The sequence below is a fragment of the Capra hircus genome, chromosome 13, assembly GCF_001704415.2.
Source record: "Capra hircus breed San Clemente chromosome 13, ASM170441v1, whole genome shotgun sequence".
In the NCBI taxonomy this organism is placed as follows: Eukaryota; Metazoa; Chordata; class Mammalia; order Artiodactyla; family Bovidae; genus Capra; species Capra hircus.
The window spans coordinates 24,445,342-24,473,051 of NC_030820.1; the positions used below are offsets into that span (position 1 = coordinate 24,445,342).

Here is a 27,710-nt window from a genome sequence, read left to right on the forward strand (position 1 = left end):
CAGAGAAGATTTGACCTGAAGGCTCAGCCTTCTTTAGCAACAACAGTAAGAACAGAAAGTGAGAGAAGAGAGACCAGAGAATATGCAGCTCCCCTATAAGAACGTCCCAGGTTCAACCACAAATATATCTAAAATGCAGGCAACGCAGAAGTGTATCTTAACTGAGTAAAGCATGGAATCAGCTAATGTCTGCCCCCTTAATCACTGAGTGCTTGGCACAGTGAAAGAATGAGTGTATGAGTGAATGAATATAAATACATTTTCAGGCTAAAACAGAGCACACAGACAAACCCCTTTACCTCAAGAAGCTGACGTTAGGGTCTTGTTTTCTGTTCTTTTTTTTTTCCCAGACGTGTTTTTCTTCTGCACGCTTGGCTTTCTGCTGTCAGCAGCTACCTGCTTTCTCAGGTTATCTTGACAGCCACACAGCTATCCCTCGACAGTGGCTCAGGGTGTTTTGTTTCTTGACTGTGTGCAGTTACTTTTCAGGGGACAGTATGGGTTTAGGGTCACAGGAGATGGGAGGCCGGCCTCCTTTGTAGCCCAGAGATCGGTGTTTCCATCTGAGGATGGAGACCACGGTGATGGAAGTGGAGAACATTTAGCAATACTTGTGGTCAGGGACGAGAGCAGGCAGGTATTGATTTTAACACTCCAGGTAGAGACAAGTTCTGTGTTTTTAAGTTTGCTCTCTTGCCAGTTAGTTACAAAAGTGATGTCTAACTCAGCTTTTTGTTATCTATGGGAATGGTGATTGGCGTTGGCCTCAATTCTTTATGCTTTAAGCTCAGTTTGTTTGATCCTTTAAATGAAACCTTCTCTTTTATGAAATCTTTATCAGACAGAGTGCCTAAAACATGTGAAATATGCCTTATGAACTGTATGTTGACATGTTCACATCCCAAGAGGCAGCAGGCCCAGAAGAAGAGAAAGAAGAATCTAGATTGATATGGAGAGGATCAGATGAATTCTTCACTAAGAAAAGGATGGCTGTCTTCATTTCAAGTGTGTGTAGAGAATGCCCGTATTTTCTTTTATTTCTATTTATCAGTTATGTAACCTCCCTCCCCCAGTTTTATTGAGATATAATTGACTAAAAATAAAAGTATCCCTATTTTCTACTGGTAGTTGGGTCACTGTCCATTTAATTAATAGGATTTGTGCCTCTGTCTGTGTCCTAATATGTGAGGCATCATACTTTATCCAGTGCTGTTCAGATTGAGGAAACTCAGGGCAATTAGAGTTACACAGTTTGCTGAGGAAAAGCTGGAATTTGACTTCAGTGAAGTCTGAATCCTAGTTTATTCCTCTGGTCTATAAGTTGAAGACCATTTCCTGTAGAGCAGGCAGTGTGGTCTGTGTATGCTGTATAAGGGACATGGTGAGGGGGTGTGTTGTGTCTGAGACTGTAGGGATGGGAGCCTGGGTAAAGGAGGCTAGAAAGTTGGTTATGTGTTGAGTGAGGAAGGCTGATATATATATTTTAAATTAAAATGTATTGTTTTGCTGAGAAATATAGAAATTATCCTGTCAAAAATGGTATATTTTTCATTAAAAAAATTTCAGTTATTACTGTACTGTTATTATTTGTGATGTCATAATTCTCCCTCCTACCATGATGATTATGGCTTTGGGGAAAAAGTTATTACATAAAACGAACCAGAAGGTTGTCAAGGGCGATGGGATGGTGTCAGAAGATGGGGAGTACTGAATTTGGCCGAGTGGCCTCAGGCTCCAACCTCCTGTCTCTTGAATCTCTGTCGTATCGTAGTCTGGTCTCAGATGGTCAGCTGCCCCTTTGCTGGGTAATTCAGGATGAGTTCTTGTATTTTCCAAGCTGACCGTCTGTTTTCCATGCTTAGATCTGTGCATATATTTTTCCTTCTGCTGCTGAGTTGCAAAGGAACCTTAATCAGCATTGTAAACATTAGAGATAAGCTTAGGTGATGATTTAGGAAGTTCCTCCAGACAGCACTTCACCTTCTGTCCTTTCCATTCTTTTTCTCCTATCGCCCATTTCCTCTCTCCTATCTTCTTCTCCAAGACACCCTTTGTTCCTCCCAGATCTTCTGACTGGATTAGTCCAGGCTTCCTTTACAGGAAGATCACATGACCAGCCTTAAGGAGAAAGGCAAATATCACAAGTCTGATGGACTTTCCAGATATGGAGGTTATAAACACGACACACACTTGGGGTGGCTGTTCCCTTGGTCGGTTTCTAGAGAAGCGGGCTTAGTGAGAAGAGTGCCAATGAAAGAAACCAAGAATAACAGGATGAAAATGATGTATCCAGCACCTTTCAAGAAATGTCTCGATGCTAAGGGAATCCAGGTTCTAACTCCTTGGTGTCCAACATAAGGAGAATCAGAGCACACCTTCTGTTTTTATTTTTGTAATTGGAGAATTATTGCTTTACAGTGTCGTGTATGAATTTCTGCCGTACAACAATGGGAATCAGCTATAGGTATACATATACCCCCTCCCTCTTGAGCCTCCCTTTAAACCCCGCCCCCATCCCACTGCTCTAGGTCATCGCAGAGCATCAGGCGGAGAGCGCGACACCTTATGTTTTGACATTTGCATTCAAACCCTTGGAAGATTCATGGTTGAAATTTATATTTGAGTCTTTGAAAATAAGTTAGTCAAGAATTTTCTTTAGTCTAAAGGACTGAAAGGCAAAAAAGTTTTCTTTACTCTTTTCTGTGATCTCCAAAGAACGGCACACGTCCCCGTTGCAGCGCAGTGCTTATCTGCATAATGGAATTTTTATTGACTCACTCCTGGGGGGCAACCAGGCTGTGAAGCTGCATCACCTGGAAGCTAAGGGTGTGGCTCTGGGGTCAGGCAGGACTGGGTCGGAATCTAGTCTTCACCATGTGCTGGTTAAAAGATTTGAAGCTAATGACTTAATCTTCCTGTTCCAGTCAAGGAAAAGATAATACCTGTATCATGGAGTATTGAGAAAGGAAATGAATTTTCTTCCTGTATCAGTGGAAACTCTTAACATTACAGTATTCTTTTTAAAAATATTTTTATTTACTTTTTTAGCTATGCTGGGTCTTAGTTGTGGCACGAGGGATCTTTAATTGCAGCTTGTGAGATCTGGTTCCCTGACCAGGGATCAAACCTGGGCCCCCTGCATTGGGAGCACGGTGTCTTAGGCAGTGGACCACCAGAGAGGTCCCATCATTACAATATTTTGATTCCTGGTGACCAAAAGAATCGGCTCAGAGGCTCTTATTTTCAAATTAGTGTTTGAAGTCATTTCACTTTTTAACCAACACATATTTGAGTACTTGAAGTAATTTTTCCCATTTGTCAGAACACAATTTTGTTATATTTCTGAAACCTAAATGTATTTTTCCTTTATCAAGAGCTTCAAATTTGGATTTCTTTCACTTATTCATCCCGTATATAATTTATTTCGCACCTACCATGGAAAAGGCATTGTGAGAAATAGAGACGATGAGGCTTGGCCCCTGCCTCCAAGTCAGCAAAAGAAATAAGGCATTCATGGACAGAGATTAATCCTTCCAAATCCAGCCCGGTGTCACACCCGCTGAGCTGCTCATAGCATCCTGCACTACCTGTATTGTAGCATCTGATCATACCTTCATTGTACTTTTCTTTATGTTTTGTTCTCCCGTCTACAATATGCTTTTGATGAGCCTTGTCTGAATCACCTTTGCACAGTCAGCATTTAAGGGAGTACACAACCGAAATTAGGCACGATCAATTTTTGTTAAATGAATAAGGTGAATATTTCTAATACAATTGGAATGTGATAGGTACCATTTGTTTGGTAAACAGAGAGAGGAGTGGGGAATCCAAGGCTTAAGAGATTGATGGCAGTTTGAAATCAGAAGGGATTGAGGCTAAGAAGCTAAAGGAAGGCTAAGTAATTTCCCTCCAGTCAAGAAGCCAGCAGGTCAAGCAAGGTCAGAATTTCTCAAGTCTGTGAGCTCTCCATTGTTGACCTTGGTGTTTTCTCCCTCTGCCTGTAATTTTCCTAAAGTTTTGATAACAACTTATGTAGCTCACAGTGGATCAGGTAATAGAGACATTCCATTGCCATTTCTTTTAAAAAATAAATTGTATTCAATCCCCGAGCGTATGAGATAACCACAGAAAATAGATTCCTGTACATGTTTTACCTGGAAGGAAAGTTGCTTTTGCAAAATAGCTCTGAGTTCAGGAAGGTCTGCAGTTTAGCCATCTCCCATAGTCATGGTCACTGTGTCAGGCTACGGTTTGGAAATGCCCTTCTTTCACGTCTTTTCTAGGGAAGAAACAGATATCCAGCTGGCCTCACACTTGCAGAATCCGGCTGTCCACTCCTAGTCTCAGAAATCATTCTGAAAAGAGTTTTTTTGCCCTTATTTCCAGTTACCCACAGAATTTCTATTTAACTAACTAGGTAAAGAGTGCCTGCTCTGTGGTTAAGATTAGTTTGTGTATTCTTATATCTAACATGATCAAATCTTAGGAGAAAAGAGGCACACAGTTGGCCCTCCTTATTTGGGAGTTTTGCATCCTTGGATTCAACCAAGATAGAAAATAATTGGGAAAGAAATATTCCAAAAAAGGAAAACTTAAATTTGCTGAGTTCCGGCAACTATTTATATAGCCTTTCCTTCGTATTTACAACTTTTTATATAGCATGTCTATTGTATTGGTATTGCAAGTGACCTAGAGATGATTCACAGTGTATGGAGGGTGTGCATGGATTATGTTCTAAGTACCCCTTTTTATATAAGAGACTTGAGCATCCTTGGATTCTGGTATTCCAGAATCTGGTATCCCAGTCTGCTCTGCGGGACTATTGTACATTTTAACCTATAAGTCTGTTGTGTTTTTCCATTCGGAATAAAGAGTGAGCAAATTATAAAGGTTATTTTCCTTTAACATGAGCATTGTGGAGAGTTAAAATAAGGAGATAAGAACATGAACAGTGAGACTATCTGAAATGGGGTCCTTAATACCAGGAAGCATTTTGTCAGGCCTGTTGCTTTCTGAGTGTCCCTCAGATCTCGCTGAAGACTGAAGGTGTAGGGGGAGAAGGGTACAACAGAGGATGAGATGGCTGGATGGCATCACCAACTCAATGGACATAAATTTGAGCAAACTCTGGGAGATGGTGATGGACAGGGAAGGTTGGCATGCTGCAGTCCGTGGGGTCGCGAAGAGTCAGACACGACTAAGCAGCTACACGAGTCTCATTAGTGGCTGTAGTGTCTGCATGGAAGTGATACTAGAGCTGTGTTCTCGGTACCCAGTGGGTCTGGTGCTGCTTACCAATGTCTGCTGTAGTGTCTGGAGCCGGAATGTAACTACGCTGCCAACAATGGAAGTGAAGAAAAAGAAAATACGTGTCAGCCTGTTTACTCAGAAACATCTCAAGTTCTGGTTCATTCTAGCCATTTTTTTTTTTTTTAACAATCTCTAAAGAACTTTATTCATTGATGAGGAGCTGTACTGTGGAACCGGGAACTACAGACTTTGGTTCAAGCGCAACGTTATCCATTCCTCCACTATGGAAAATAGTATGGAAATTCCTTAAAAAACTAAAAGTGGAGCTGCCATGTGATCCAGCAGTCCCATTCCTGGGCATACATCTGGAAAAGATGAAAATTCTTAATTTGCAAAGATACGTGCACCCGAGTATTCATAGCAACACTGTTTATAGTAACTAAGACATGGAGACAACCAAAGTCCTCATCAATAGGTGACTGGTTTAAGAAGATGTGGTGTAGATATACAGTAGAATGTTACTCAGCTGTAAAAAAGAAGGAAATAATGCTGATTGCAGCAGCTTGAATGGACCTCCAGATTATCATAATGAGTGAAGTAAGTCAGAGGAAGGCAGATATCATATAATATCACTTATGTGTGAAATAAAAAAAATAATGCAAACAATTCTATATACAAGACAGAAACAGACCCACAGACATAGAGAACAAACTTTTGGTTACCAGGGAAAGAGGGAAGGGATAAGTTAGGAGTATGGGATTAACATACAAAAGCTACTGTATGTAAAGTAGATAAGCAACAAAGATTTACTGTATAGCACAGAGAATTATATTCAATATCTTGAAATAACCTATAATGGAAAATAATAGAAAAAATATAAAACTGAATCACTTTGCTGTACACCGAATATTAACACAATATTGTAAATCAACTATATATATGTCAGTTAAAAATATCCATTCCTTTGACGGATATCTCCTTTTCAGATGGTATGTAATTGATTTTGTTAAGAATCATGGAAAATTCCATTACAGTTAAATCTGGAAGACAGGAGGAGTCTTAACTGTGTCTTTCCTTGAATCAGAGGAGCAGGTCTTAAGAAGCGAGTGCTACTTCCAGGCAGTAGAGTGAAGGCATTTTTACTCACTTCCTTCGTAACTCACTGAGAACAATTATGGGTACTAACAATGGAAAGAGAGAGGGGAAGAAAATTCCATTTTGGGAAAAAAAAAGGAAGCTGTCAGGATCCGTGTCATGTTTTTGTGAAGACCTAGTATGCACAGAATATGGAAAGTGAAATCGCTTTTTGAAAGGAAAGTATGCTACCAACAATTTGTATAATCCTGACCTTACCTTCAACAGAGGAAGTTTTTTGGATGAAAAGCAAAGTTCGTAGGTGAGAGGAGGCAATGTTGCCAGGTCGGAACATTTCCACTTGCAGGAGGCCTGTGATTTAAAAGGCTGTGTGTGTGCCTCTCAGACGTTGATGCCACAGACTGAAGAGTGAGGATGACATGGTTTTAGGGCAAAGCAAGCAACGTATCATTGTGGGGAAAGCATTGGATGTCACAGGTCACAGACAAGGCTGCCTCTGTTGACTTCTCCCCTCTGCACGCCAGCTTTACAGTAGCTGGCTGGCCCCATTCAAATGGGAGTTAAAATGAGACAGGAGCCAATAGGAGATGTATACCTTACAACTCATGTACTAATCAGGGTGGTCTTGATTATGCTACATAACGAGAAAACCCTGTAAGTTTTTCTGTGACATGACACAGAAATGTTTTATTTCTCATGCATACAAAATCTGTTGTTTTCGATGACTTTGTGATTTAGGCCACATCCATGGTGTGGTGATGCCGTCATAACATGTGGATTCCAAGTCATCATGACAGGAAAAGAAAAAGCTAATGGTTCCTCACAGCTCTTACATATGTTGGCCCCAAAGTAGCATCTGTCATTTCCCTTCACTTTTGCATCTTGAATCAGACACCTACAGGGATGCTGGGTTTATCCAGATTTTGGCTGTGGAGTCTAGTTTAAGAGAGAAATCCCTCCCAGCTTTCCCAAATGTAATGAGTGGTTTTTATCAACTTTGTTGTATTGATACATAGAACTTTATACCTATCTGTACAAAGCATCCATTATGTGTATGTGTGATTTAAATATATTAACATATATTTACATCTACATGCAACGGCATCTTTTTAAAAAAATATACATGTGGTACCATATATATATATACGAAAGTGAAAGTCGTTCAGTCTGACTCAGTCCGTGGAATTCTCCAGGCCAGAATACTGGAGTGGGTAGCCTTTCCTTTCTTCAGGGGATCTTCCCAGCCCAGGGATTGAACCCAGGTCTCCTGCGTTGCAGGCGGATTCTTTACCAGCTGAGCCACAAGGGAAGCCCATATATATATGTATTTTTGGTCACCCCATATGACTTGTGGGATCCTAGTTCCTTGACTAGGGATTGAACCTATGCCCTCTGCACTGAAAGCATGAGGAGTCCTAACGACTCTGCCACGGAAGTCCCAATGTACAATAATATGTTTTACAGGTATAAAAGGTAGTGATTCACAGTTTTTAAAGGATATGTATGCCATTTTTAGTTATTGTAACATATTGACTGCATTGGTTGTACAGTATATCCTTGTGGCTCATTTTAACCATAATGATTTGTACTTCCTAATCCCCATGTAATGACATCTTTTGACTTATTTTTGATTAAGTGTCACAGAAGAACTTCTGTCACACTGGATCATGCCTCATGCCATGGATTTCAGGGGATCAGTCTAGATCTTCGAGAATACAAGTAGTCCCTTTTTTCATGTATGGAAAACCCCAAATTTATCAAATTTTTGCCTGTCATCTTTATCTGAACCCTAACCAACCTAGGTATGTGAAAGTGTTTGAAATTCACAAGCATGCATTGACATTCATGGATCAGTATATCAGCAAAGCCTGGAAGGTAGGCTAATTGGAACTAAAGATGCGCTAAGACCGTAGACCGTTCAGTTAATGGAGGCCTTGGGCTTCAGTGAAGATCTGGTAAAAGGTTCGTGTTGTGGAGGGATGGATTTTATACAGTTTTGTTTTGTTGTTCAGTCGCTAAATGTGTCTGACTCTTTGCGACCCCATGTACTGCAGCACGCCAGGCTTCTCTGTCCTCCACTACCTTATATATGTTACAAAAATGAAAAGCTTATAAGTTATAGTAAAGGAAATAGACCCCCTGCTAAGAATTTCATCTTTAGCACTATTATTTTTTTCTAATCCAAAGTGGAAAATGCTGGTGGAATAGCCATGTTTAGCAGCAGAAACATATTTAGCTTTTTGAACTAATGACTGATTCAGGGTTTACAGACCAATTTCTTACCTCTACCTTAAGGAAAAAGGAAACAACATCTTGGCAGTTAAGAAGTCGAATACAGAGATTTCCCTGGTGGTCTAAAGGGTTGGACTTCACCTTCCAATGCAGGAGGTTAGATCCACCAAGGGGTTAGATCCCTCGTCAGGCAGCCAAGATCCCACCCGTGCCTCACAGCCAAAACCTGAAACATAAAACGGAAACAATATGGCAACATTCAATAAAGACATTTAAAAAAAGAAATCTAATGCAGTGTATGCATAGCAAACAATAAAACCAAGTCACAGTAGGAAGAAGGAAGAAATAGAAACCTCTCCATGGGCTGCCATGAAGGTGGAGAATCTTAGTTAAATGTTCAGCTTTTCTTTTTTTTTTAGCACTGTTTTCTCGGCTATTATTTACAGTGGTGGAAAAGTGGAGAAGACTACAAGGACTACATATTATTGGCAGCACTGAAATTGTGATACTTGCTGTTTACACATATGGGTATATTCAATCCTCCCGAGAACCCTGTGGGGTAGGCACTATTTATTATGAACTGTACTTAACAGAATGACACAGAGCCTTTAGATCTCATCCAGAGTAACACAGCAAGTGAGTAGTAGCACCAGGGCTTGATCTTGTTACCTGGATGTGAGGCCCTTGCTCTTGACCTCCAGATTATCTCATCTTTCTGATGGGTGATGGAATCCAAAGATACTCTAATGCACCAAAGAAATAAGGGAGGACTGAGGCTTCCCTGGTGGTCCAGTGGTTAAGAATTCATCTTCCAATGCAGGGGACACAGGTTTGATCCCTGGTCAGTGAACTAAGACCCCACATGTCTCCATGCAACTAAACCAGCGTACCATGACTAGAGAGAAGTGTGTGAGCCATAATGCAGAGCCCACGTGCTGCAACTAAGACTTGACACAGCCAAATAAATAAATGTTGAAATAAGGAAGGACTGGAATGGGGGGACCAGTTTGCCCAGCATCAATAGGTAAGAAATGTAGTGGCCATCGCATATTGGCTGAGTCCCAAGTGGCAAAGTGGTTAAGAACCCACTTCCCAACGTGGGAGATGCAGGTTTGATTCCTGGGTTGGAAAGAGTCCCTGGAGGAGGAAATGGCAACTTGCTCCAGTATTCCGCTCCATGGGCAGTGGAGCCTGGCGGGCTGTAGTCCATGGAGCCACAAGAGTTGGCATGACTGAGCATGCACACACACCATATTGGCTGAAATGCCAGCCTCCTGATTAGATCAGCCTTCAATAATTCGGGGAAGAAAAGAAATTTAGGGGGAAGAAAAGTGGTGTATATCTGAGAAAGATAAAATTTGAGAAAATGTGATTTTTCCTGGAGCAGCCCCACTGATTGACGGGAGTGTATGTCATAACGGAATTACACGTTTCATTTAGAAGATACATTATTTGTCTATCAGTGTATGTGTGAGTGTGTGTTTAATAACCTACCAGAGCCTGTGAATAAAGAATATGATAGGATTGAAAGCATCAGTATAAGAAAAATTCCTCATTCTCAGAAATTTCAAATAATACTGGATATATCAAAGGGAAACAGTAGTCATCTAAATTTGAGCATGATGGAAAACAACAGTAAAAACAAAAAAAATAGAAAAGAGCAGTCTAATACTTAACAGATGATGCTTCTCCAGGGAGCAGATGAAGGGACTGGCCTAGAAATATATCCCAGAAGACTGATAATTTGCACTGTGGCTTAGAGGGTGGGATGGGGGGGGTGCATTTCAGCAGATTTGGGATATTACATCGTAGGACACACTGTGGGGTCTCAGTAAAGAAAGACTAGATTTGAGGGGGTGCAGTCTTTCCTTGCAAACTTGACATTGATCATATAAGATACAGAAAAAGAGGAGGATCCTGAATGGAGATCATTCGCAGCTCACGACTGTGAATGTTTAATTGGGTGCCACCAACCCCTGCATTAGCTTTCATTTTAATTAGTGTTGTGCGGAAGAGCAGGAGAACACGTTTTGAGAACAGTGCTATATTAAAAAGGGCTCTGCCGGAAAAAAAAAAAAAGGAAATAAAAATAAGATTCTACTGGAAAATCTGTTGATGGGTACCTGGGAGTAGGTGGGAAAGGTGAGGGGAGTCAAAAAGCAAAGCAGAACTGCGTAGTGGCAGGAGTCACCTGGAAAGTGGCGTTCAGTCAAACTGAGAGCAAACTCGGTTGCATTTTTGAAAATTGCATTTTCATTGCAATTAGATCGAAATTCGGGCATTGAGGAATCCGCAAAAGACTGGCGGGACTTCCCTGGTGGTTCTGTGGTTAGGACTGTGCTTCCATGCAGGGGGCACAGGTTCAGTCCTTGGTTGGGGAGCTTCAACATAGCCAAAACAATAAATAACAGATAAAGTCTTTATTCGTTCTAAAAAGCAAGCAGAAAACCCCAAAAGAGACTGCTGTGATTTAGTCCAGCACATCAATGCGAACTTAAATTGCAATTGTCTGGATTGTCCCGAGTCTCCTCAGTCATCAAGCTTAATTCTTCATCATTACTCACCCTTCTCCTGCAGCGTTTTCCTGGATTAATTCAGTCAAATGGTTACTTATCATGGTCCCACACTGTGAGTTCGGCATCATATAAAAAACACAAAGTAATATATCAAAAAATACAAAACACAGTATCTGCCCTGTCTAGCATGTGTCATGTTAGTGGACAGAGTACCAATGTTTGGGCCCAATATGAGTGAATTAACACAACTAGCACACCCACCTGTGTGGCAGGAGGCAAGTCGGTCCATTTCCCTGAGGCTTTTTCTTAACCATAGAATTGAGACAGATAATAGTGTTGGGGTGCTGATAGGTGAGATGATATATCTCTACTGTGGCAGTTTAATGCATTCTTATCAAGGAGAGCATTCTGGTGGGAAAGTCAAGGCCAGTACCATTAGGGCGGCACAGACAGTGGACATTTTCAATAGCAATGATCAAGACCAGTGTTTTGTAAAGGTATGTTCTACAGAATCCTAGATCCCCAGGCGGTTAATAGCTGTTTGGGGAGAAAGTTACTAATTTGAAGACATTCTTAGTTAACCAAAGTTAATTTCTACATTGCAGGACTGGTCAGATCTTTCAGTATGCTGAATTGTGACTCTCAGGTTGGAGATTTGGGAGTAGGTAGATGAGGAATGAAATGGGCAGTATTTCCAAACCCTATTTGCCGAATAATTATTGTTTGGTGGGGGGACTTTTGTCTTGTGAGACACATTCAGAAATGGTGGAATGTCATGCAAAAGCTTATATTCAGAGCGGTGGGAGATCTCAGAGAGGGAAGATTTTGTACAGGAGACCAGAAGTTAAGTGGAGTCTCTTGGAATGATTCAGGGCTCCCTGGAGACAGTAAACTTGTCCTAATTATCTGTTTCCTCAATGCCCAGAGCACAGTAGATACTCAACAGATATCTATGGCAAGGATATTGACAGATTATGATTTGAATGATTTGATGAAGGCATGGAGGCTTTCTGATGGAGGAGGGTGGCCAGGAGAGGCAGTGATGCAACAAGAATGGAGGTGGCTCCCTGGTGAGTCAGTGGATAAGCCAGTCTGAGAGGTGGGGGTGCTGTTTGGAGAAGGGGGGAGCAGTGGGGTTAAACAAAGGGGAGTCAGATTGTGCTGGACCTTGAACAGCCGGCAGAAAGCTTGGACTGGCAGACACAGGGCACTTTTCTTTCATTCCACAACTGGAATGAAAAGCAAAGTTCAAAGGTTAGTTTTTTAGTGCTACCTAGAAGGGAACGTGTGGAAAGCCTGGGTGCTTGCCTGGACATGGTTGCCATGTCCAGGCGGCAGTGATAAGGTCCAGTATCCTGGAGCGGGCATGGAGCTCACCCAGAATGAAAGGATGACGACACATCAGATACGCGAATGAAAAAATGAGAATGTCTCGGTGACTTAATAGAGAAGGATGAAGGTACGAAGAACTGCAGATGGTGTAGCAGGAAAGGCAGGAATACCCAGTGCCCTACCCCCCACCGCCACCCCTGCCCCCCAGAGACCTAGATTCTGGTTTCCACTGAGGTCCTAGCTGTGCCAGTTCATTGAGCGAGTCGCTAAGCTCCTATGCCACCCATCCGTATTGTGTGACCCCCTGAAGAACTAGAGAAGAACCACAGAAGGTTATGGCCACAGTCACGAGAGGAGGGGGTGGGGCAGGGAGGGGGAAGGACGCGAGTGTTAACTCTTGAGATCTGCTGCTGGAGATGGGCTGTGGGGAGAAAGATCCGGTCTGGAGCTCAGTGGATTTTTTTACAAAATTCTGTAGCGTCTTCCCTTTGAAAGGCTCTCATATTTGCCCTCTCGGGGCCCCGCTTTGCACCAGCCTCGTTTTGTATCTTCGTCTCAGCATCTGTGTCATATCAGGCCTTCTCTTTTTCCTTCCTTTGCCCTAATCCAAGGTTTTCAGACCCTGCACAGGTATGCAAGTGAACTGGGAAGCCTCAGGAATGTTGTGGGGCTGTCACATGGAGCTTTGAACCGAGGCATCGATTTCAACAGAGTGTGGAGGGGGATGCAACTTACTGCTGCAGTTATGTGGGAGGCTTTGCTTCATATCTTGTTTGCACCTGAGATGTATTTTGGGATGAATGAATGTGCAGGGACTTTAATTCATGAGTATTTACTGAGATCGCAACTGGGGCAGTCAGCAGTTCTCCAGTAGCGCTGAGATCCTAAAGGGGAAAGCAACTGGTTGACGTAGTACTTTAGACAGTGGATGGATGTGAGAAAGGATTGAGTTGTATGCACTGTAGTCACTACTGAAAGATTCCATATTTCAGGTTTGCCTGCCTCCCTCTATCACTTCTTTCCCCTTCCTTTGTTTCTTCCTTCTTCCCTTTTAATATTGTTTTTTTTTTAAAGAATTCTTTCTTTTTTTTTCTTTCAATATTTATTAATTTTTCTACTAATATTTATATATTTATCTGGCTGTGCCACACACAAGGGATCTTCAATCTTTGTTGCGGCTTGTGGCATCTCTGTTCGTAGCGTTTGAGATCTTCGGGTTGCAGCATTCAAACGCTTAGTCGCAGCAAGCAGGAGGATCGAGTTCTCTGACCAGGGATGGAACCCGGGCCACCTGCACTGGGAGCGAAGAGTCTCAGCCACTGAGTCACCAGGGAAGTCCCCCTTTTAGTTTGTAAACATTTTGGATGAACCAGAATATTCTGTACGAAAGCATGCATGTGCACTCACTTGCTCAGTCGTGTCTGACTCTTTGCAACCCCGTGCACTGTAGCCCCCCAGGCTCCACTGTCCGTGCGATCTCCCAGGCCAGAATACCGGAGTGGGTTGCCATTTTCTTCCCCAGGGAATCTTCCTGACCTAGGGATGGAACCTGAGTCTCTAGCATTTCCTGAATTAGCAAAAGTGCTGAGTATTAAATGTGTGAGAACCATTGCTCTTTCAAGTCTGCTGTGTACTTACCGCATCTCCTTGATGTTTCTCCAGCTACTCCATACATGTTTTACTTCTAGTTAAGTACTAGGAAGTTTAGTGCCCTTACAAGCTTCTAGAGAGCAAATGTCATTCTTTCTTGGGTTTGCCTGTTTTATTCATTATTTCAAAGAATCAGTTTCCATTTATTTTTCTTTTCCATATTATTGTTTGCTATCTTGTTACAGATTTTATGATTAATAATCTTTTCCTAGGGTTTTTGTTGTTGTTGTTATCTTTGTTGTCTTTTATACTTTTTTAGAATGTGTACTGAATTTACTTATTTTTTTATTATTCATTTTGGCCATGCCATATGGCTTGCAGGATCTTAGTTCCCCGACCACAGATTGAACCCAGGCCACAGCAGTGAAAGGGCTGCATCCTAACCACTGGACTGCCAAGGAGTTCCCTGAGTTTCCTTGGTTTTAGTATTTCTTGTTTAATAACGAAGGCATTTCAGTTCAGTTCAGTTCCGTCGCTCAGTTGTGTCTGACTCTTTGTGACCCTGTGAATTGCAGCACGCCAGGCCTCCCTGTCCATCACCAACTCCCGGAGTTCACTCAGACTCATGTCCCTCGAGTCGGTGATGCCATCCAGCCATCTCATCCTCTGTCGTCCCTTTCTCCTCCTGCCCCCAATCCCTCCCAGCATCAGAGTCTTTTCCAGTGAGTCAACTCTTCGCATGAGGTGGCCAAACTACTGGAGTTTCAGCTGCAGCATCAGTCCTTCCAATGAACACTCAGGACTGGTTTCCTTTAGAATGGACTGGTTGGATCTCCTTGGAGTCCAGGGGACTCTCAAGAGTATTCTCCAACACCACAGTTCAAAAGCATCAATTCTTCGGTGCTCAGCTTTCTTTATAGTCCAACTCTCACATCCATACATGACCACTGGAAAAACCATAGCCTTGACTAGACGGACCTTTGTTGGCAAAGTAGTGTCTCTGCTTTTGAATATGCTATCTAGGTTGGTCATAACTTTCCTTCCAAGGAGTAAGCATCTTTTAATTTCATGGCTGCAGTCACCATCTGCAGTGAATTTGGAGCCCAGAAAAATAAAGTCAGCCAGTTTCCACTATTTCCCCATCTATTTGCCATGAAGTAATGGGACCAGATGTCATGATCTTTGTTTTCTGAATGTTGAGCTTTAAGCCAACTTTTTCAGTCTCCTCTTTCACTTTCATCAAGAAGCCCTTTAGCTCTTCTTCACTTTCTGCCATAAGGGTGGTGTCATCTGCATATCTGAGGTGATTGATATTTCTCCCGGCAATTATAATTCCTGCTTGTGCTTCTTCCAGCCCAGTGTTTCTCATGATGTACTCTGCATATAAGTTAAATAAGCAGGGTGACAATACACAGCCTTGACGTACTCCTTGTCCTATTTGGAACCAGTCCGTTGCATGTCCAGTTCTAACTGTTGCTTCCTGACCTGCATATAGGTTTCTCAAGAGGCAGGTTAGGTGGTCTGGTATTCCCATCTCTTTCGGAATTTTCCACAGTTCATTGTGATCCACACAGTCAAAGGCTTTGGCATAGTCAATAAAGCAGAAATAGATGTTTTTCTGGAACTCTCTTGCTTTTTCCATGATCCAGCGGATGTTGGCAATTTGATCTCTTGTTCCTCTGCCTTTTCTAAAACCAGCTTGAACATCTGGAAGTTCACGGTTCACATATTGCTGAAGCCTGGTTTGGAGAATTTTGAGCATTACTTTAATAGCATGTGAGATGAGTGCAGTTGTGCAGTAGTTTGAGCATTCTTTAGCATTGCCTTCTTTGGGATTGGAATGAAAATTGACCTTTTCCAGTCCTGTGGCCACTGCTGACTTTTCCAAATTTGTTGACATATTGAGTGCAGCACTTTCACAGCATCATCTTTCAGGATTTGAAATAGCTTCACTGGAATTCCATCACCTCCACTAGCTTTGTTCGTAGTGGTGCTTTCTAAGGCCTACTTGACTTCACATTCCAGGATGTCTGGCTCTAGGTGAGTGATCACAGCATCGTGATTATCTGGGTTGTGAAGATCTTTTTTGTACAGTTTTTCTGTGTAATCTTGCCACCTCTTCTTAAGGGCAAATATATCCTGACAGCAGCTTGGGCTGTGCCCTGTAGTTTTGTATGAAATATTTTGTTTCATTGCTTTAAAGAAAAGTAAAAATTCCAGTTTTAAATTTTTCTCTTTTTAAATATTACCCAGGAATATTGCTTTTCCAAGTAGTTGAGATTATCATTATTTATTTATAATTTTATTGAATGTGATCAGAGAATGCAATCTGTAAGATTCCTACTTTTAAATTTGTTTATGGACTTGTTAAAAGTTTTTTTTTTTGAATAGTCAAATATGCAGTCAGTGTAAAGTGTGCCATAAATATTCATGGGAGATTATCTACTTTATTTTATATACCCATGCATGCACATATATATGTCAGGTTTATTATTTTTATCATTCATTGCTTCTCAGTCCTTATTTTGTTATTCTACTGCTGTTCAGTTTTAAACAAAGTATAATAAGGTTGCTCACTCAAATTGTATTTTTATCCTGTTCTTGCAGTCTAAAAATGTTTGTCTTATAATTTTTGGTTTTATTTGTTACAGACACATTTATGATGATTAGCCCTTTTCCCTAAATTATGTCTTTTTATATTCTGTTTAGTGTGTGTGAACTTTTTTTCAGTGTGTGTTAATATTAACATTGTTGCTCTTGCTTTACATTTGTTTACATTTGTCTGGTGGTATGTTTTACCCATCTGTTTTCAAATTTTATTAATACTGAGTATATATTGGAAACCACCTAAAATGTAGCTTACCTTTTTTTTTTTTGGCTTGCAATTTTAGCCTAATATATCATCAGTCTTTATTTTTAATAGAAAAATTCCTTTTAAAGTTCTTTGATATCTAGTGGTGTAACCAATAGACTTGATTATATTCCTTCATCTTAATTTGGTAGCAAATATGTCTATTCTTCTTTATTAAATACCACTTATGCTCACTAATATCAAATGGTTGCTCAGGTTTTAGTCTTGACAAGCTGCATTTGACATGATGGTAGGAGCTCCAAGTGAACATGACTGTCAGACAGTTGGAGATAGGAGAGGACCAGAGCCTGAGCCAGAAAAACAAGACTGGACAGAAGCTCATTGGCAGCACCTGTGCTGGTAGTCAGGGTTTTGCAGAGAAACTGAACCATAGGTTAGAGTGAGAACAAGAATGAGCATGAGTGAGAAATTGATTCAGCCTAAGGTCTTGGCTCACACTTTTGTAGGGAGTGGTGAGTTTGAAATCTGCCGGGAGGTTGGAGATTCAGGTATGAGTTAATGTTGCCACCTTGAGTCCAGATCTGCTGGCTGGAAACTCAGGCAGGGTTTCTATGTTACTGTCTTGAGAGAATTCCTCTTTTCAGAAACTCTCTTTGCTCCTGAGGCCTTCGACTGATTGGATGAGGCCCACCCACATTGTCGAGGGTAATCTGCTTGACTCAAAGTAAGCTGGCTTAAATGTGTGCATGTGTGCTAGGTTGCTTCAGTCGTGTCCAATTCTTTGTGACCCCACAAACTGTAGCCCACTGGTTCCTCTGTCCATGGATTCTCCAAGCAAGAATACTGGAGTGGGTTGCCATACCCTCCTCTGGGTGATTTCCCAACCCAGGGATTGAACCCACACCTCCTGTGGCTCTTGCATTGCAGGCAGAATCTTTGCCACTGTTCCACCAAGGAAGCCCGACTTCAATGTCCCAAAATACCATCACAGTAACATCTAGACTTGTTTGACCAAACGGCTGGGTGTCACAGTTGACACATAAAATTAACCATCGCCTCAGCATTGTAGAAAAAGCTGACTGAATGTGAATGGATAACTTCTAAAGCAAACAACATGAGCAAACAGAAACAGAGCTAGAGATCGAGGACTTAGCATTAGGGAATCAGCACAGTTGGTTTCCATTGTTTTCATTCAAAAACCCAAGTACTCTTATGAATTTGGTGACACTTATTATAGTGTGCTCTGGATTTGCAACATGTATCCTGGTTTTACTCTTTTTAACATTTGTCAGTTTTTCTGTACACCAGAACTTCAGGTGGAAGACATTTCTTGAGAGTCTGCTGTTTCTTGAGCCTTATCTGTCTTGTAGTGGTTCTGTTTGTCCTGGGGTTATGAGCTGTAACACGTTAATCCTGCTCCGTGAAGTCCTTGCCTGCACACAGCCTACAGCTAAACAAATGCTGCTGCTCCACTGATGTTGCTGTGCTGATGGAGTGTTGCACTGTAGACTCTTCCAGCCCCCATACCAGCTGTCGACTTGGTATATATGGGAGGATGTGCAGAGAGTCTGTGTTGCCCTTTACAACCCAATGTGCTTAACATTACGTATCTGTGGGTTCTGCATCTGTGGATATAGCAGGCTGACTGTACTACACCATTTTATAGAAGGCACTGGCATATTTGCAAATTTTGATACCCACAGAGGTCCTAGAACCCAGGCCCTCGTGGATACCAAGGGATGGCTGAATATATTTTCAGACTTGTCTGCTAAATAAATCTTTTCAGCATAGCTTAGTCTAGTTACTATTTAATATCTCCAATTACCAGAAAATGTTTTATTGGAGTATAGTCGATTTGCAATATTGTGTTAGTTTCTGGTTTACAGCAAAGGGATTTAGTTATAAGTATGCATATATATATGGGCTTCCCTTGTGGCTCAGCTGGTAAAGAATCCACCTGCAATGCAGGAGACCTGGGTTCGATCACTGGGTTGGGAAGATCCCCTGGAGAAGGGAAAGGCTACCCACTCCAGTGTTCTGGCCTGGAGAATTCCATGGACAGTCGATGGGATTGCAAAGAGTCGAACACCACTGAGCTGCTTTCACACACACACACACACACACACACACACGCATATATATATATATATTTTTTTTAGATTGTTTTCTGTTATAGGTTATTACAAGCTCATGAATACAGTTCCCTGTGCTATATAGTAGTACCTGTTTATCTGTTTTATAGATAGTAGTGAATATATGTTAATCTCATACTCCTAATTTATCCCTTCCCTCTTCCTCTTTGTTAATCATAAGTTTGTTTTCTGTGTCTGTGAGTCTGTTTCTGTTTTTTAATATTTAATTAATTTGGCCACCTCAGGTCTTAATTGAGGCACATGGGCTCTCTAGTTGTGGCCTTTGGGCTCAGTAGTTGCAGTGCTTGGGCCTAGTTGCTCCGGATCTTAGTTCCTAGACTAGGGATCAAACTAATGTCCCTTGCATTGCAAGGCAGGTTTTTAACCTCTGGACCACCAGGGAAGTTCTTATTTCTGTTTTGTAAATAAGTTCATTTGTATTATTGTATAGATTCTACACATAAGCAATTTCATACAGTTGTCTTTCTCTCTCTGGTATGATATGATAATCTCTAGGCCCATTCATGTTGATGCAAACAGCCAAATTTTCATTGTTCTTCATGGCTAAGTAATATTTGTGTGTGTGTGTGTGTGTGTGTGTGTGTGTGTGTGTGTGTGTGTGTGTGTGTGTGTACACATACACCACATCTTCTTTATTAGCCACTCATCTATTGATGGACATTTAGATTGCTTCTTTGTTTTGGCTATTGTAAATAGTGCTGCTATGAACATTGGGGTGTATGTATCTTTTCAAATTAGTGTTTTCATCTTTTCCAAATATTTGCCCAGGAATGGAATTGCTGGATTGTATGGTAACTCTGTTTTTCATTATTTAAGGAACCTCCATGCTGTTTTCCACAATGGCTGCACCAGTTTACATTTTCACCAACAGTTCCCTTTTCTCCACACCCTCTCCAGCATTTGTTATTTATAGACTTTTTAATGATGGCCATTCTGACCAGTGTGAGGATTAACAATATGGAACATCTTTTCATGTGTCTGTTGGACCTCTGCATGCCTTCTTTGGGGAAAGTGTCTATTTAGGTCTTATGCATATTTTTTAATTAAATTGTTTGTGTTTTTTGATATTGAGTTGTATGAGCTTTTTGTATATATTGGAAATTAAGCCCTTGTTGGTCACATAATATACAAATATTTCCTCCCCATCTGTAAGTTGTCTTTTTGTTTTGTTTATGGTTTCCTTTGCTGTGCAAAAGCTTGTACGTTTCCCGTTTGCTTATTTTTGCTTTTATTTCTTTTACCTTGGGAGACTGATCTAAGGAAATACTGCTACAGTTTTTGTCAGAGTGTCTTGCCCATGTTCTACAGATAGTAGTGCCTGGGCTTCCCTGGTAGCTCACAAAGTAAAGAATCTGCCTGCAATGCAGGAGATATGGATTCGATCCCTGGGTCAGGAAGACCCCCTGGAGAAGGGGATGGCTGCCCCCACCAGTATTCTTACGTGGACAGAGGAGCCTGGTGGGACAGCCCATGGGGTTGCCAAGAGTCGGACACGACTGAGCAATTAACACTGCACTGCTACTACAAGCAGTGCCTAGTGGTTAAGCACACGAGCTTTGGATTTACATTGGGCCTGCCTGGATTCCAACCGAGATTCCAGCGCTTAGTAACTACAACTCAAATTACCTAACCTCTCTGAGGCTTACTTTTCCCTCTTGCAACATGAGGATATTAATCATGCTTGCATCATACTCCTGTTATGAGGATTAAATGACATGAGGGTTGGTTATTTTTATTATAAAAGTGCTATTTTTTTCCTACTCAATGTGGTGTTCCTTTTCTCCATGACAACTTCTAACTCATGTTTTGAAGAAACAAAAGTTGAGGCCATCAGTGGTGAAAGCCAAGATCTTTCCAGTTATTTCGTTCCTGTCATTTCGTTAACGTTTTCAGTGAGTAGTTTTCTATGTTTGTTATAAGTAGGTTTTCTAATTTAGTTTTTTGGCTGTACCAGGTCTTACTTTTGGCACCCAGGATCTTCAGTCTTTGTTCTGGCATGCGGAATCTTTAGCTGTAGCATGCGAGCTCTTAGTTGCGGCCTGTGGAATCTAGTTCCCTTAGCAAGGATCGAACCTGGGCCCCCTGCATTGAGAGTGTGGATTCTTAGCCATTAGACCACCAGGGAAGTCCCTAAAATAGGTTAGAGGAAAGAAATTCAAGAGAAAGAATTTATTTGCCATCCATGTCCATCATAGATACCTAAAATGTTGCTAAGTTTAGAAACAAAAGAGCCCATGTGAAAGAGGCTTCCCTGGTGGCTCAGATGGTAAAGACAAAATAGCCCATAGACATGCATATTTTGAACTCTGACTTGGTTAGTGTGGTGCTGAGTTGCTATCAGGTAAGCAGGCAGGTCGCAGTGCCATTAAAACCTGGTTCTGCTTGATGGTTTCCTCATTTGGGGTATGGTAGGAAAAAACAGTACTAGACTGGTCATCTCTCAGCAAATCTTGGCATTTCTGCCTGGCCCTCCCATCTGTTATCCTAATTGCTAGGATTACTGCTCAAAACTTTCCCTGCTCCATATAGTTCAAGACTGTCACATATCATAATGATGTCCTCGTTGGTTACAGAGTCTTGTCAGAGAGGAATGGATGCATTCATCAAGTTGCTTCCACATCTGAGCTGTTTGTGGGACTGTCTCCACTTGCTTGACTTTCAGATCCTGACCTTCTCCCTCTCTTTTCCAAGCTCGAACTCAGTAAGTAAAAGCTGAGATATTGCCATTTCCTAAATAACCCAAAGGGAAGATCTGGCCAAATTTAAAATTGATGCTTTTGAACTGTGGTGTTGGAGAAGACTCTTGAGAGTCCCTTGGACTGCAAGGAGATCCAGCCAGTCCATTCTGAAGGAGATCAGCCCTGGGATTTCTTTGGAAGGACTGATGCTAAAACTGAAACTGCAGTACTCTGGCCACCTCATGCAAAGAGTTGACTCACTGGAAAAGACTCTGATGCTGGGAGGGATTGGGGGCAGAAGGAGAAGGAGACGACAGAGGATGAGATGGCTGGATGGCATCACGGACTCGATGGACGTGAGTCTGAGTGAACTCCGGGAGTTGGTGATGGACAGGGAGGCCTGGCGTGCTGCGATTCATGGGGTCTCAAAGAGTCGGACACGACTGAGCGACTGAACTGAACTGAACTGAACTGCAAAACCCTCTGACTACCGCATCCTCCTGCCCATGTTCCTCTCCCTAATGGAACTTTAAAGGAATAACCATCATTGAATAGAGCCTCCACGTCATCTTGGATCTCACCGCACAGAGCCTTGATTTGGTTATTTACTTTTTTCCTGCATTGTTTGTTGCTCACTGGGTAAAGTGCAGGCCTGGGCTTCATCTGGCTGTGGTTTCATCTCGCAGAGGCAGTAATTGAATCTCTGACATCGTCCTGCCTTCAAGGAGTGTTCCAACTCAGGCTGCTATATTAAACCAGCATAGTTCTCTGTTCTCTTGGAAGGTAGTGTCTCATCTATGGACAGTGAATGATGGCGATGCCAACTCAGAAGAGTCAGGGCTGGGACCCCAGGCATCTACTGTTCCTTCCATGCAAAGAGCCAGTCTGAGTTTGCAAAGACGGTATTTTAACCTGTTACCGCCCTCTCTGTAAATAACCTGATCAGCTTCAGCACGGTGTGGGGGTTAGTACTTGCTCTCTGACCTTTAAGGATAGATCTGTTGAAGCTAGTTGCAGTTTGCAGCAGGATCTGTGGCAAATTGGAGCAGGCTGCCCGCTTGGCCCCTGCCTCTCCCAGCACCCCGCGGTGTTATAGTCGATTCTGCTGGGAGCCGCCTTCTGGTGCATCCCAGCTCCCTGCTGAGCCCCCTGAAGAATTTTCCGTGATGGCATTTGCCGGGTGTTTGACATCATTGTTGGAAAGGCTCACAGTTTTGGAGGAACTCCCACTGAAACCTTTCTGGTACCTCGGCGTCATCGGTTTTTGACTTGGGGGTTTGAGGTGTGTCTGGGGTAAATTGAGAAGCAAGAAGAAAGGGTGCTGAGCCCAATATCAGCAAATTTGGCAGAAATTTGTCCCAAGCTTTAGACCAACAGGGTCTAAAGGGATTTCCATAAAATCAGGGATAGTGCAGAATGAATGAAAGAAAGGAGGAGTAAATATCAAACAACCTGTTGACCCTTCCCCAGAAAAGTCAGGAACGCGAGCTTCAGCGCTTTCGTGGTAACGTGTATAAGCCAGGACAAAAGTACAAAAGCTATGAGTCTGTTAGGAAGGAGTTAAAAAAAATTCTCAACAGCTTCTCCTACCACCTCTACAAACACAGAGGCCAAGAGAAAATGCGCACACACAGACACACACTTGCATTCCAGCAAAGAACCTGTTCTGCAAGTTTTGCTGGTAAAAAGCAGGAGGGGGGTTGCTGGAGAGTCGAGTGAAAAAGCCTTAGGAGTATTCATAGAAGGTTTTTCAAAACTAAGTTTTCAGAGTAACTTTATCCTGCGGAGAGAGGCGCATGGACCACTGTAGGCTTTTCTTCAACTGCTTAAGAGCATTGTTAGACAGGGAGGGGCAGATTAACGGATGCCTATAATTTTGATCATTGTTTTCTGCAAAACAGCTCAGGCTTTGAAAAACGAAGCCATCATTCTTGGCGAGGTTTCTGCCAACAGCACAAATTATACCGTGCAGAGATCCAAAGCCCCTAAAAAGGTTTCATTAATGAACGATTTCAGAGGACTGTTTAAGTCTTCACCCGACAGGTAACGTTGGCCCGCAGGCAGGTGGGGTTAGGGTTTCCGTGGAGATTTATGATGTCATGCTTGAAAGAGCATGTCAAGACAGCCAATTTAACAAGTAGCTACTCAAAAAGTCCTATAGGCTGGAAGTAGCTGTTATGCAAATGACGAAAGAGTTTCACTGGGAAAAACTGTGAAAGAAAACCGTAGAGACATGGAGGGGGGTTTACCTGACAGCTCAGGAGATGACTCCGGAGTCCACTAGAGACGAGAACTTCCAGAAGCTGAGTTAGATTTTCTGCTTTTACTGCCGTTTCACCTGTGGAGCTCCAGGTACAGGTAAATCTGGATTCTGTTTCTTCCGAGTTCTCGCCGAAAATTATCTGGAAACATTGTGAGGTCTGTTTCTCTGCATTGTTCTCTTGGCAGGAAGCACTGAATCAATAAGCATGGCTTTCCCACACCGAATGTTCGAGTGTTCCTGCTTCAGGGGCTGTTTTTTCAGGGCTTTTTATTGAATGAACTGAGATTTTTGAATAGAGCTGAAAAACAAGTGATGCATTATGCATTATGCTGATTCTGCCCTGTGAATACCGCTGTAAAAAATGCCTAGATAAGGGTTAGAAGGACGATCTGGGAACCGAGATATTATATATATTTGTGGATTATTCCCAGATGTTGGGTTCTTGCTCTCTCTTTTTTTTTCTTTAACTCTTAGAACAGACCTGAAATTGGGACTGTGTGTATTTTTGTATTTTCAAGTTGCAAAATGCCCAAAATACAACCCATGGAATCATATAGAACTAGGTTTATGAAACTTATACTTTTTTTTTCTTGTAAAATTGGAGGATAATTGCTTTACAGTGTTGTGTTGTACACTTTGATGTAAGTGTGTCTGTATATTTTTCTCACAGCAGCATTTTACAAGACTAGAAAGATATCCTGTTTGAGATATCAGGGTTTCTGGGCATGAAGGAAGTAGGAATTGTAAATTCTAAGACAGATAAAGGCTTCTAGGGTGGGGGGAATGGTTGATAAAACTGGTTTTTAAAGCGTGCTTTCAGAAGGAAACCTCACTTTGGTGGTACGAGGTTTTCTGCTTGCATCAGTTACTAGCAAGCCTGAGTAAACAGTCTTGCCAGCGATATGGGTGTGATAATAATCGAAGGTAGCAGTGTGTCTGCTAAGTTGAATTAAAGGGGTTAGCTTGGGGGCGTCAGGCTGCCATGTGAACAGTTAGGTACACCAAGCTTAAAAGGCAATGAAAATCATTTACTTTCTCTTTCATGCACTGCATACGGTGAAAACACAGCGTTAAGAATAAAGATACCTGTGAAATGGGAATTGGGGCTTTTGAAAGCAAAACTATTTAGGAGCACGTGGACAGGATTTAGCATATTTGAGAAAGCCTCCTGAAATTTGGCCATCCAATTATGTGAATCAACTCCAGCATTGATATTCATATGAAATTGTTGGGTGACCACCCCAGTTACTGCAGAAAAGCAATTCGAACTCTGTCCCTAACATCAGAACACCTGGGTGTTGAATCGTCTCCTACCTGTGTCACTTTAGGAAAGTAAACTCATGTCCTTAAGCCTCAGTTTTCTCCTCCCTAAGATGGGAGTGGTGTGGTGAGGGCGGTGTGCGTGTGGCACAGCTCTCAGAATGCACGCGCCACGAATTGCGGGTATTTTTATTTACTACTTCTGTGGTCCTGACCTGTTGGTAACAGGGTTTCATCTTTCACTTCACCGTATCACTGTAACAGCCCAGTGAGATTAGTCCACTCTTTTAATTCCCACTTTACAGATAAAGAAACCGTGGCTCAGAGAGATACTGAAATATGTAACATAAGCTGTCCTACATTTCCTGCTATTTTTTCCCCTCCTTTTAGAGATCTCTAAAAAAAAAAAAAATTAATGGGTTCCCGAAATGACTCCCTGAGGCAACTATTATTTCTGTTATAAAGTAATTAAAATACAAAATGTGAAGCGTGTCAAAGGAGCTGGGATATTCGTGTTTTTACATTAATTATATTTGTGGCACTTTTTCTAGACAGGCTAGAGAGAAGTGATATTATTCTACTTTTTCCTGTCAGCTATTGATAGAGCTTCTCCCTTCAAAGACTTACAGGGTTGATTCTTACCTGCTTGCGATGTTTCTGGGCCCTGCAAGAAGAGTCGAGTTTTGCTGTTACCTGAGCAAGAAACTAAGTCACCAGGAGGTTGTGGGAACAGCCACAGGGAGCCAGGGTCAGACACACTGTCTTTTCTCTTTTGTATTCTAGACCTTGGCACCTCCCTCCCAGACCAAAACAGTCCATAATTATATTCTACATCCGTTGTGTGTCAGAGACAAATATGTTTTTCATTGTGTTATTTTTAACAGCAGAGTTTTCAGCCAGAGAAAACACTCTCTTAGTTCCAGAGTTTTCCTAATGACTGCTCTGATGTTTCCAAGTTGTCCACCTCAGGCTGTTCAAAATTGTTGGGGTTCCCCACTCCCAGAAGAACGTTCTTAGCAGGAGTGGTGGTAGGGTCATCGAGAGGAATCCTAAAAGCATTCTGATCTCTGAGCTTCCGCGGGCGAACTTATTCTGTCCTAGATAACTCACTAAAAGTGATCATCTGAACGGCAGCAGACTGTATGGTGCCCAGCTCTAGTTTGGGACCCTGGGCAAAGCTCTGATTATCTCAAGGGCAGAGTCTGCAGGGAAAGATGGATTTCATTCAAAGTTTCGAGAAACCAGTCATGAAATCAAACAGCCACAGGGTGCCGAATTCCACATAGGTTCCGAGTCACTAATGAATATTCTAATTTTCTTTTATTTGACCCACAGACCCTGTTTTAGAAGGCCCTTAAGCTTTTTATTACACTTAATTATAATATATTGCTGAGATTATCTGCTGATTCATAAGTAGTGATTGCATCTAGAAACATGTTTTGCACCCATCAGGGTTTAGTAAAGATTTATTGAATCACAGGGACTGAACACAGGGATTCAAGGCCCAGGTTACCTGGATGCAAATCTTGCCTCCATCACTTACTAGTAATAGCGAGATTTCCTGCTGAAGAACATACCTAGGTCTATGCATATTACAAATAAGATGTAATGTCTGAATTTTAAAAGCCTCTTAGGACAAGGAGTTGTGATCTTTCATTACAGTTGACCCTTGAACGGTGCAGGTATAAAATCCACATATAACTTTTGATTCTCCTAAAATTTACTACTACTAGTAGTAGGGCTACTGCTACTGCTAGTTGCAGGTGACTGGAAGCCTTACAGGTGACATAAACTGTCGATTAACACGTTTTTTATGTTATATTTATTTATAAGTGTATCTTCAATAAAATAAACTGGAGGAAAAAATCATAAGGAAGAGAAAGTACATTTACAGTCGGTTCAGTCGTGTCCAAGTCTTTGCAGCCCTATGGACTGTAAACTGCCAAGCTCCTCTGTCCATGGGATTCTCCAGGCAGGAATACTGGAGTGGATTGCCGTTTCCTTCTCCAGAGGATCTTCCCATCCCAGGGATCAAACCCACGGCTCCCATGTCTAATGCATCGGAGGTAGATTCTTTACCCAATGAGCCACAGGGAAGCCCCACATTTACAGTACCTCTACAGTATTTATTGAAAAAATTCCACATATAAGTGGACTGACCCGTTTCAAAGTCCTGTTGTTCAGAGGTCAACTGTGTTGTAGTATTCTCTTTTAAAAAAGATTTTGAGAATTGTTTCTTCGGAAAGAAAGGCACTGCAATCTAGCAGTTCAGGATGTGGAACTAGGACTTCCTTTGGGGGAGGCGTGCGTGAAGCTCTTCTAAATAAGAAGGAAGATGTTTTCCAGAAACTACTTAGGCTCAGACCTGGGTCCTTGCTATTCATCAACCTCAGTTTGTCAGAAACACTCCTGTTTTGAACCTGGTGGGAAGTTGTTTCCAAAAGTCTGTTTATTTAAAAAAAAAAAAAAGTCCTCCTGGAAAATGGCAGCACCCGAGGCGATGTTGCTCTTCTCTTCAGTGTGAGCCTG

At 41.9% G+C, this 27,710-nt stretch overlaps 1 protein-coding gene and 1 long non-coding RNA gene across 15 annotated transcripts in view; one reads left to right on the plus strand and one right to left on the minus strand.

Moving 5' to 3' along the window:
* KIAA1217 (KIAA1217 ortholog) overlaps window positions 1–27,710 on the plus strand; it is a 532,385-nt gene that overhangs the window by 194,341 nt on the left and 310,334 nt on the right. The window contains exon 1 of one of the 14 annotated variants that reach the window (XM_018057094.1): window positions 22,902–24,016. The exons of 12 other annotated variants lie outside the window; for them this stretch is intronic. The gene's annotated coding sequence lies outside the window, so the exon portion shown is untranslated. Of the gene's footprint in view, window positions 1–22,901; window positions 24,017–27,710 lie in introns of those variants that run through there. One more of the 14 variants, XM_013968443.2, reaches the window with a different exon arrangement.
* LOC106502743 lies at window positions 1,575–23,983 on the minus strand. The gene is made up of 4 exons (XR_001296380.2): window positions 23,908–23,983; window positions 8,629–8,803; window positions 4,155–4,279; window positions 1,575–2,942 (listed from the first exon to the last, which is right to left on the minus strand). It is a non-coding gene; the product is annotated as an uncharacterized LOC106502743 (long non-coding RNA).